The following is a 12,172-nucleotide window of genomic DNA, read 5'->3' on the forward strand; positions in this document are numbered from 1 at the left end:
TGCACATAGATTCAAGCATCTGAGTAAATATGACTACAGAGATCAAGGTACAGACACTGGAACAGGGGTTTCTAACCATATTAGAAACATTATTGCCAGCAAAGTTTTCAAACATAGTAACAGTTTCCTCAAACTGGATCTGAAGAAATTAAAGGTTAAAAGTCATGATTACCATTCTAAGTTAGAAAGAAATTTTGCAAACCCAACTATATGTGTAATATAAATTTATTGCAGATTACTGTTTAATCATGTGTTTCTGATCAAAGTCTGCAGTTGCATAATACAACTACACATATTGCAAGTTCGCAACATTCTGCAAGCAACAGAGCATTCCAAATAATGGCTTAAATTGAAGACTCTTCTTTGTTTAAAGCACTTACATGTTTAACTGGTTTTAGAAGAGACCGTGGAACCCATAATAATGAACTTGGGTTTTTTACTTAGGTAACTGCAGAGAAGAAGAAGGTGTACATTTTTAAGAGTACAAAAGCCAATTTTGTACATGTACTAATTATCTTAAAATAGTAATATCAAATCCTAACTTATTTATCACACAAGCTTGGGGAATTAGGTGTGACACACTGTCAATTTTTCAAATAGCTGAAGTTAACCATGTCAAATTTATTTCTACTTTATTTATTTATTTATTTATTTATTTATTTATTTATTGTGTGTGTGTGTGAGGAAGATTGTCCCTGAGCTAACATCTGTGCCAATCTTCCTCTATTTTGTATATGGGATGTCACCACAGCATGGCTTGATGAGCAGTGTGTAGGTCTGTGCCCAGGATCGGAACCCATGAACTCCAGGCCTCCAAAGCAAAGCACACGAAATTAACCACTATGCCACTGGGCCAGTACCTCAAATGTCTTTTTATTTTTAATGGAAATCTATTAAAATTATTACAGATATTTTCCCACCTAATTGAACAGGATACATTGAGCAGAAATCACCTTTGTCCTGAGGTTTGGGGCCATCAGTTATCGTGCTCCCAGAGGCCCTCCTTGATCACTAAGGTTTCTATATGTTGTTTGGCCCCCTTGCTCCCTCCTTCACTGTCCCTTGTTCCCAGCATGCCTGCAGCACCCTTTTCATTCTTCCTTCTAATATACCACACCCTGGGTAAAATTGTAAAAATTGAAATTAGTCAGTGAAGCCAGATAAGCAGGCTTGTTTAATCCTTAAACTTCATTTTACACACAAACCTGAGTCAACAGGCTCTGATATGAAGCTCTGATATCAGCTTCACTCCTCTCAGGTGGTGAGAACATTTACCTTTACTGCTCAACCCAGTACACTGCCTTTTGCCAAGTCCAGGCTGAACCTTGATCCAGGTGGTTAAGATCAAATGGTGAGAATTATCCCGGGTAGGAAAATTGGTTGCCAAATAATAAAAACAGCAAAGTTCAGGTTGTGTGGGTGTCTATGACAGCTGCAGTCTGAGAGTGCTCCCAGTAAATAGCACTCCTCTCCCCGATCCAGTTATAAACGATTTAAGTAAAAATGGAAGCCATTACCAACAGACCTTGGTTGGAAAGGTAAGACCCAATTGGAACTACTGATTAAACTTCAGAATTAGAGAGATTTGCCCACATAATCCTAGATAGCCCTGGACCTAAGCAGGCCTATAGGAGGAAGGCTGCTTCCCAACAAAAAAGGAAAGAGCTGAGCTGTGCACGCCTAACGCATCTTTCCTAATTTACCAATTCCACTTAGCTGATATTTACATTAAATCATCTCAGCTTTCAATTTCGTATACAACTGGCCTTCCATTACTTCACTGCTTCCTTGTTTAATTAGCTCAGGTGCAGAGGATTGAGCTAATCCTCCTCATCCCAAGGCACAGTACCATCAATGTCAAGAGACTATACAAAGCCCCTTTCTGCTTATTTATTTATACACTGTCCCTGTTCTCTTCCCCACGACAGGCAACAACACTAATGTGGCTTATATGTTTTCTTGAGTTTGTATGCAACTCTATAAAAAGTCTTATTGTTTGAGTGTGTATTTTAAAACTTCATATAAACTTATATACACAAGGTCTCATTCTGTCTTACTTTTCTTACTCTAACCATATTTTTAAGATCTGTCTGTGCTGTTATATGCACATTGCTTCAAAGAAGTTCATTGCTTCTAAATGTTGCATAGTGCTCCGAGGTGTGCAACCACCACATTTCATTTGCTCATTCTCCCAAGTGATAGGCATCTTGATTTGTCTCCATCCTTGTACATGTCCAATAATAGTGTTGGGCAGGTCACAGAGCTGTGGGTACCTAATTTGACTGAGCACTGCCAAATCACTGTCCGTAATGGCTGTGCCAGTCTACATTCTCTCCTGCAGTGCAGGTGGGTTCCTGTTACCCAACATCCCCACCAAATTTTATATCATCTAACTTTCAATTTTTGCCATTCTTTTGAGTGTAAGCTGGTATCTCATTGAATTTAAATTTCACATTTCTCTGACTACCAACAACTTTGGACAGCTTTTTATATACATATTAGGCATTTAGATTTCTATAAATAATATGTCATAAACTTTGCCCATTTCTGTAACATTTTCTGGATTTTTCTGAGTCATTTGTGGATACAAATGTATTCCAAATGTTGGTTCCTTGTCTGTTTAGGAGTTATAAATATCTTCCCCCCGCCTTTCATCTATCTACAAATTGTGTTCAGTATGTCCTTTGCAAAATAGAAATCCTTAATTTTTTTTAATCAAATTTCTAAATTGTTTTTGCTTTGTGGTTGTACTTTTGTTGTCTCTGACACCAAAATGAGCCCATATTTCTTCTTATGACAGTTTAGGGTCAGCTACTCACGTGTATTGTTTCCCCCACAATCAAGTTGGAAAGATTCATATGACCTATTTTATCTGCATAGAAATAGTACCTTTTTGCTTTCAACAGAAAAGTTGTTTTCTTTTAGTATTGGGTGGTGTGGGTAGATAGACTTGTTAACAGAGTATAAGTTGAACAAAAATTTCCCCCAATCCTATGGTGAATATAAACCAAATGACTCTGGGCAGTAGATTAATTAATGGGAAGAGAGAAAGTGGTCTGTTTAGACCTGTTCAGAAACTCACAATTCAAGCTCACCCTAAAACAAGCCTAAACTCAAATCTCGATGGCAAGCGCCCGAACTGATTTAGTCTGTAGATTGACATGGAAGTCACAAGATGTTTCACTGTGGCCCTGACTTATTGTGGGACTTTCAGCACAGTGTGCATCCTCAATAGCTTTTTTTTTTAATTTAAAGTTTTTCCTTTTTTTTTTTAAAGATTGGCACCTGAGCTGACATCTGTTGCCAATCCCCATTTTTTTTCTTCTTCTTCTTCTCCCCAAAGACCCCCAGTACATAGTCATCTATTTTAGTTGTAGGCCCTTCTGGCTCTGCTATGTGGGACACCGACTATGCATGGCTTGATGAGCAGTACAAGGTCTGCGCCCAGGATCTGAACCAGCAAAACCCTGGGTCGCTGAAACGGAGCATGTGAACTTAACCACTCGGCCATGGGGCTGGCCCCTAATTTAACTTTTTATTTTGAGGTAATTATAGATTCACACACAGTTTAAGGAATAACACAGAGAGATCTGGTATACTCTTTACCCAGTTTTCCCTAATGGGAATGTCTTGCAAAACTATAGTATAATTTCACAACCAGGATATTGACGTTGACTGTATGTATGTATACCAATTTCTCCATTTCTATAATTTTGTCATTTCAAGAATATTATATAAATGAAATCATATAACACGTGACCTCTTAGGCTTGGCTTTTTTACTTAGAATAATCTGCAATGAATCTGGAAATTCATCCAAGTTGTTGTATGTATCAATAGTCTGTTCCCTTTTCTTGCTGGGCAGTATTCCATGGTATGGACGCAGCCCTGTTTCTTTAACCGTTCACTCACTGAAGGACATCTGGGTTGTTTCCAGTCTTTGGCTATTATGAATAAAGCTAATATAAACATTTGTGTATGGATTTTTGTGTGAACGTAAGTCTTAATTTCTCTAGGATAAATGCCCAGGAGTGTGATGGTTAAGTCATATAGTGGTTGCATGTATAGTATTTTAAGCAACTTCCACATGATTTTCCCGAGTGGCTGTAGCATTTTGTAACGTCACCAGGAATGTGTGAGTGATTCAGTTTCTCCACATCCTCACCAATATTTGGTGTTCTTACTATCTTTATTTTTGCTATTCTGATAGGTGTGTACTGATAATTCATAGTTTTAACTTGCATTTCCCTAATAGCTAATGATGTTGAATATCTTCTCATATGATTATTTACCATTCAAATATCCTCTTTGGTGTACGTCTTTTCATGTCTTTTGCCCATTTTCTAATTGGAATGTTTGGTTTTTATGCTGTTGAATATTGAGAGTTGTTTATACATCCTAGATCCTAGCCCTTTGTCAGATACGTGGTTTGCAAATATTTTCTCTCACTCCTCAACATTTCTTCATCCTCTTAACTGGCTATTTTTGCAGAACAAAAGTTTTTAATTTTAATGTAGTTCAACTTATCAATTTTTCCCTTTATTGATTGTGCTTTTGGTGCCAAGTATAAAAACTTTCTACCTAGCCCTAGTTTCCAAAGGTTTTCTGTTAAGTTTTTTCCTAAAATTTAGTTTTATGTTTGACATTTAAGACCACGATCCATTTCAGTTAATTTTTGTATGAGATATAAAACTTGGGTTCAGTTCTTTTTTGGGTTTTTGGGTTTTTGTGGGGGGTTTTTTTGCCTGTGGCTATTCAGTTGCCCCAGCACACCATTTCTTGGAAAGGCTATCTTTCTTCTGTTGAATTGCACTTTTTTCACAAATCAGTTGGGCATGCTTGTTTGTGTCTATTTCTGAGTTCTCTGTTCTGTTCATTGATCTTTGTGTCCGTCTATCCCTCTTCCAGCACCATAAAATCTTGATTACTGCGTCTATACATTAAGTCTTGATAATGGGTAGACCTATTCTTCCCACTTTATTGATCTTTTTCAAAATTGATATGCTAGTTCTTTTGCCTTTCCATATAAATTTTAAGAAAATCTTGTCTATGTCTATAAAAAATCTTGCTGGGATTTTGATATGAATTGCATTAATCTTTATCAATTTGGGGAGAATTGACATTTTTATTATGTTGAGACTTCTAATCCATGAACACAGTATGACTTTCCACTTATTTAGATCTTTGATTTCATTCATCAGCATTTTGTAGTTTTCAGCATACGTCTTGTACATGTTTTGATAGATTTACGCCAACTATTTTATTTTTCGAGCGATTGTAAATGGTATTGTATTTTTAATTTTAACATCCACATTTACTACTAGTATATAGAAATACGACTGATTTTGGTATGTTTACATTATATCCTGCAACATTGCTAAGCCCACTTACTACATGTTCTAGGAAACTCTTGGTAGATTCCTTGGGATTTTCTACATAGACAATCGTGTGATTTGTAAACAAGGATAGTTTTATTTCTTCCTTTCTGATCTGTATGCACTTGATTTCCTTTTTTTTGGCCTTATTGAACTGACTATAGCTTCCAGTACTATGTTGAATAACATCAGTAAGAACAGACATCCTTACCTGGTTCCTGATCTTAGTGGGAAAGCATTAGGCATTCACATTAAGTATGACATTAGCTGTAGGTTTTTTTCATAGATGATCTTTGTGAAGTTGAGAAATTTCCTTTCTATTTCTATTTTTCTGAGTTTTTTTCATGAGTGACTGCTGAATTTTGTCAAATTCTTTCCCCTGCATCAGTTGAAATGAGTATGAAAGTTTTTCTGTTCAGCCTGCTAATATGGTGGATTACACCAATAGATTTTCAAATATTGAACTACCTCACATCTCTGGCACAAACCCCACTTGGTAATGGTATATAATTCTTTTTATATATTGCCGAATTCTATTTTCTAATATTTTGTTAGGAATTTTTGAATATGTAGTCATAAGCAATATTGGTCTGTATTTTTTAAAAAGATTGGCCCTGAGCTAACATCTGTTGCCAAACTTCCTCTCTTTTTCTTTATTCTCTCGAAATCCCCCAGTATGTAGTTATACATTCTAGCTGTAGGTCCTTCTAGTTCTGCTGTGTGGGATGCTGCCTCAGCATGGCCTGATGAGCAGTGCTAGGTCCGCACCCAGGATCCAAACCAGTGAGTCCCTGGGCCACCAAAGTGGAGTGTGGGAGCTCAACCACTTGGCCACAGGGCCAGCCCCTGGTCTGTATTTTTTTGTTTTTTGTTTGTTTACTGTCTATTTTGATGTCATGGTAAAATTAGTTTCATAAATGAATTAGAAAGTGTTCCCTCTTTTTATATTTTCTGAAAATGTTGTATATAATTGATATCAATTTTTTTAATGTTTGGTAGAATTCTCCAGTGAAAGCATCTGGGCCTGCAGATCTTCTTTTGGAAATTTTTAAATTGTGAACTCAATTTCCTCAATAGTTGTAGGGCTATTCGAATTACTTCTTTCATATTAAATGAATTGTAGTAGCTCATGTTTTTCAAAGAAGTGGTCTATCTCATCTAAGTTGTCAAATTTATATGCATAGAGTTGTTTGTAGTATCAGTGTTCCCTTCTGATCTTTTTGATGTCTGCAGAGATGTCCTTATTTTCCTTTCTAATATTGGTAATTTGTATCTTCTCTCTGTTTTGTCAGTTTTGCTAGAATTCTCTCAATTCTGTTGATCTTTTCAAAGATTCAGCACTTTATTTCATTGGTTTTATCTGTGGTTTTTCTATTTTTAACTTCATTGATTTCCTGTTCTCATTATTATTTTCTTCTTTCTTCTTGCTTTGGGCTTAGTTTGTATTTCCGTTTCTAAATTCTTGAAGTGTTTCTGTTATTGATTTCTAGTTTGTCAGAGATCACACTCTGTATGATTTCAATTATTTTAAATTGATTGAGGTTTGTTTTATAGCCAAGATATAGTCTGACCTGGTATGTGTTTTGTGGGCACTTGAAAAGAACGTGTGGGGGCCAGCCCCATGGCATAGTGGTTTATTTGGCACCCACCATTTTGATAACCTGGGTTAGCAGGTTCAGATCCCAGGTGTGGACCTACCCCACTTGTCAGCCATGCTGAGGCAGTGACCCACACATAAAATAGAGGAAGACTGTCACAGACATTGGCTCAGGGATAATCTTCCTCAAGTGAAAAAGGAGGACGATTGGCAACAGATGTTAGCTCAGGGGGAATCTTCCTCACCAAAAAAAAAAAGAATGTGTGTTTCGCTGTTGTTGGGTGGAGTTATTCAATGTCACACAGATCCTGTTGATTGATGATGTTGTTGACTTTTTCTACATAATTTCTGATATTCTATATAGTTGTTCTATCAATTGCTGAAAGACGTGTGTTGAAGTCTCCAACTATAATTATGGATTTGTCTATTTCTTCTTTCACTTCTATTAGTTTTTGCTTAAAACATTTTACATGTGTTGTTGGTACATACACAATTAGAATTGCTAGGTATTCTTTTCTGTTTTTTTTTTCTTTTGCAGGGAAAGATTCACCCTGAGCTAACATCTGTTACCAAGATTCCTCTTTTTTTTTCCTCCCCAAAGCCCCAGTGCATGGTTGTATATCCCAGTTGTAAGTTCTTCTAGTTCTTCCATGTGAGCTGCTGCCACAGCGTGGCAACTGATGGACGCGTGGTTTTGGTTCTGCAACTGGAAACGAACCCGGGCCACCAAAGTGGTGAGAGCACCAAACTTTAACCACTAGGCCGTCAGGGCTGGCTTGCTGCATATTCTTGATGGACTGACCTTTTAATCATTATATAATGTCCCTCTCCGTCTCTGGTAATTTTCTTAGCTCTCAAGTCACTTTTTTAACCACATCATACAGTGTTATAATTTTTGCTTCAACCACCAAACATAACTTAGAACACTCAAGATAAGAAGGAAAGTCTATTGCATTTACCCATACTTTTGGTTACCGCATTCTTTCTTCCCTCCTGATGTTCCAAGGTTTCTTCTTTTATTGTTTCCTTTCTGTTTAGAGAACTTCTTTAGCCACTCTTTCAGGTGCAACTGCTGGAGACATAATCTCTTATTTTTCCTCCTTCTGAGAATGTGGCAATCTCTTTTTCATTCTTGAAAGACATTTTCTCTGGGTATAGGATTCCAGCTGACCTCTTTCAGGACTTGAAAATATTGTGCAACTTCCTTCTGATCTCTATAATTTCTGATGAAAAATCTGCTGTCATTCTAACTGTTTTTTTTTTTTCTCCCTCATAGGTCAGGTATCATTTTCTCTGACTGTTTTCAAGTTGTTGTTTTTCTGTTTGTTTTTTGTTTTTTTGTCTTTAGTTTTTAGAAGTCTAATTATGATGTGTCTTTCCATGAATTTCTTTGGATTTATACTGTTAGGGATTCATTCACTTTCTTGAATCTGTAGGTTTCTATCTTTTGACAAATTTGGAAAGTTTTAAGATATTATTTCTTCAAGTACTTTTTCAGTCATGGCCTCTCTCTCCTCTCCTTCTGGGACTCCAATGACAATATTATTAGATCTTTTTTTATAGCCCCACAGGTGCCTGAGGCCCTATTCGTGTTTTTTCAGTCTATTTTCTCTCTATTATTCATATAAGGTAATTCTATTGTTTTATCTTCCAGTTCCTGATTCTTTTGTCTTTCCCCTCCTTTCTGCTAGAATTCAGCCCATCCACTGAACTTTTCATTCTGTTATTGTATTTTCAGTTCCACAGTTTCCATTTGTTTCTCCTTACTGTGTTTTATTTTATTGCTGAGGCTTTTTATTTAGTAGTTGTTGTTTCAAACATGTTCATATTTGCTCCTAGAAGCATTTTTATTATGGCTGCTTTAAAAATCTTTCTTTGGTAATTCCAAAATCCCTATCCTCTTGGTATTGGCATCTACTTATTGTTTTTTTCATTCCATTTGAGATCTTCTTGGTTCTTGGTATCATGAGTGATTTTTGGTTGCAACCTGGGTGTTTTCATGTTATATTATGAGACTCTGGATCTGACTTAAACTTTCTGTGTTGGCTGGCTTTCTCTGACACGTCTCAAGCAGGGGAAGAGTGGTGTGCTGCCTCATTACTTCCAGGTAGAGACAGAAGTCCAGGTTCCCCACTCAACCTCCAATGACAACCAAGGTGTGTGTGGCAGGGGGCACATCCTCATCACTCCTGGGAAGGGATAGGAATTCTGACTTTCCATGTGGTCTCCACTGACACTGCAGGGGCAGAAAGTAAAGCTTGTTAATGGCCAGTGGGGACAAAATTCCCAGCTCCGTACTTTGTCTTCTAACACCACCCCAGAGTGGGTGTTGGGATGCATCATTACAACTTCATGAAGGTGAAAGTCTAGGCTCCCCATTCTGCCTTTGCTGGTGTGGGTGTGGATGAGGCCACAGTTTTATCTGTGGTCCAGGCAAGGGTAGAAAGGTGATTGTCTAATAGCTTCTGTCTTGTTATGCTTCCACTTTTCTGGTCCTTTGACTACAGGGAACAGTCTTTCATCGTTTTTCTTTTTTTTTTTTGGTCTGTTCCCATTGATGTTTCTTGGTTTCAGCCTTCTTCAGCTCCAATCTGTGATATATTAGACAAAAAGAAAACCCAAGGAACTCACCACCATGTTGTTCCTTGGGTCCCAATGTGTCTAGGTGGTGTGCCTTCTCTCCCTCTTCCAGAGTCTTCTTATGTTTGCATTATATATGATTTCCAGGGTTTTTGTTGTACTTAGTGAGAGGAATAAAGAAAAATATGTCCAATCTATCTTCCTAGATCATAAGGTTGATTGCTTCTTTCTAAATAACAGATTTTGATAACACAGCACATAGTACATTTCTAGAGCAGATTTTCTGCAGAGTGAATTAGGAGGCTTATGGAATTTCTGTGATATTCAAACATGCAGAAGAAAAAGGGAAAAATAAATGTCACTGTCATGAGAGCCAGGCAGGTAGTAAGGAAACAAATTTCTCTAAGGTAATAATCCTCTCAATCTTGTATATTAGCAGAAGTGAGCCACTGACCTAACATACTATGTAGGGGTAATTTGCTGAGATCCCAAGAAAACCTTCAGTTCCTCAGCCTGTCATTTCCACTGTCGTACTTGTATTCTTTGAGCAGTGAAGCTGTTTTTCATACCTCGGTCAGACAGGCATGAGAGGCATGATGGAAACTTTGCCATCTCTCACAAGTAGACTTTGTCCTCGGACATCCTGATCCTACTTCTGGCCTAGTCTTGACCTTTTGCTTGGTCTCAGTGATTCCCAACATTGTTCCTTTTTGTCTTTGATGGTGCCCTCTATGTCTCCAGCTGGAAATCAGGTGGACTTGCCTCCTTCCCGTGAAAAGCAGGACCAGCTTGCCCTCCCAGGGAGGGTTTGGCAACTCCAGACACCCTAAACTGGTGCTCTGAATCCCAGTTATAGTCAATAGGGGAGAAGACTTAAGAATATGGGCATAAAGATGTGATGAGTCACCAGGATCTAAATCTGATGAATGCTACGTAATCGCAAGTCCCATTTTAAGTGAAGAATAGAGTTGAGTGTCTTCCACTTCTCAGGGAATAAAGCCAACTGGACCCACCTTCAAGGAGGGACAGAAAACATTGGCCCAGGAATGCTGAACTGATGTTGTTGTTTTTCAATAGCCCCTCTGATATGCCCTGAATGTTTGTGTCCCACCCCCAAAATTCGTATGTTGAAGCCCCAATCTCCAACGTGATGGAATTTGGAGGTGGAGTCTTTGGGAGGTAATTAAATCATGAGGATGAAGCCCTAATGAATGAGATTAGTGTCCTTATAAGAAGAGACATGAGAGAGACAGTCTCTCGCTCTCTCTGTCACATGAGGATATAGCAAGGAGCCACCCATCTACAAATGAGGAAGAGGATTCTCTCCAGGAACTGAATCTGTCAGCACCTTGATCTTGGACTTCCCAACTTCCAGAACTGCGAGAAATAAATTTTTATTGTTTAAACCACCCAGTCTACTGTACTTGTTATGGCAGCCCACACTAACTAAGACACTGTCTTATAAAAATAAATCTCTGTTAAAATATGACCATTTATCATCCCAAAGGCATCTCTAGGCTACAAGAAGAGAGCAAAGCTTTGCAAAACGTGATTTATAGAAGCATGGAGGACCCTTTAAAGTTGCAAAGAGGGAGAGAGTAGAAAGGGGGTGGAAGAGAAACTGTTTAGCTCATATTTTAACCACAGTCTGCCAAGCCCATATCCTTAAAGATCTCATTTGGTAAGCTTGAGAAGGCAGCAAAGAGCTGCTCAGAGCGGGGAGCGGGGAGGTGGTGGAAAAGGAGAGAGCCTGGCTTCCAACAGGAGCTCTGCTAACAAAGTATCAAGTCTTCTGATTCATTACAACCTGCCTCTCAGTCTCCTAATTCTATGCTTTCTATTCAAATACAAATTCCATTGACTAAGGGAACTGTTGTCTAAATAAAGCTGTCTGAATCAAACCCATAAAGGCTTTTCTGTTTACTTAGAAACCTCTGCGTAGAAAGATTAGCCAACTTCTCAATTTCAAGATTTTTATCTCTTTTTTCCAACCTGTGATCATCTCCTTGAGGTCTGGAATCATGATCTTTTAAGTAATATGACAAAAACATTAAGATTTTTAGAGAAAATGGAAAGCATTGTCTTTGAAAAGGCAAAGCCTGTCTCTCAAACAAGCAGAAATTCAATCCTTCACGTATTTAACTAAATGAGGACATTTCCTTGAGAAAAAACTTGTGAAGGTAGGAGATAAAAGGCTTCAGAAAAGAAAAGTGGATGATACTTTTTTGTTTTTTTGAGAAAGATTAGCTGCGAGCTAACATCTGCTGCCAATCCTCCTCTTTTTGCTGAGGAAGACTGGCCCTGAGCTCACATCCGTGCCCATCTTCCTCTACTTTATATGTGGGATGCCTGCCACAGCATGGCTTGCCAAGAGGTGCCATGTCCGCACTGGTGAACACCTGGCTGCTGAAGCGGGACATGCGCACTTAACCACTGCACCACCGGCCTGCCCCAGGATGATAGTTTTTAATAGGAGTAGTCCCATTTCTCTCTCATCTTTAGGATTTTTTTATTTTAAACTTCATTGAGTTTCCATATTCAAGATGTTTATCAGGATAAGAATTGGTAAGTTTGCATGGAATTTACAAACGCTGTATAGAGAGAGGGCTGAAGGGATCTTA

The sequence above is a fragment of the Equus asinus genome, chromosome 24 (genome assembly GCF_041296235.1).
Source record: "Equus asinus isolate D_3611 breed Donkey chromosome 24, EquAss-T2T_v2, whole genome shotgun sequence".
Classification (NCBI taxonomy): Eukaryota; Metazoa; Chordata; class Mammalia; order Perissodactyla; family Equidae; genus Equus; species Equus asinus.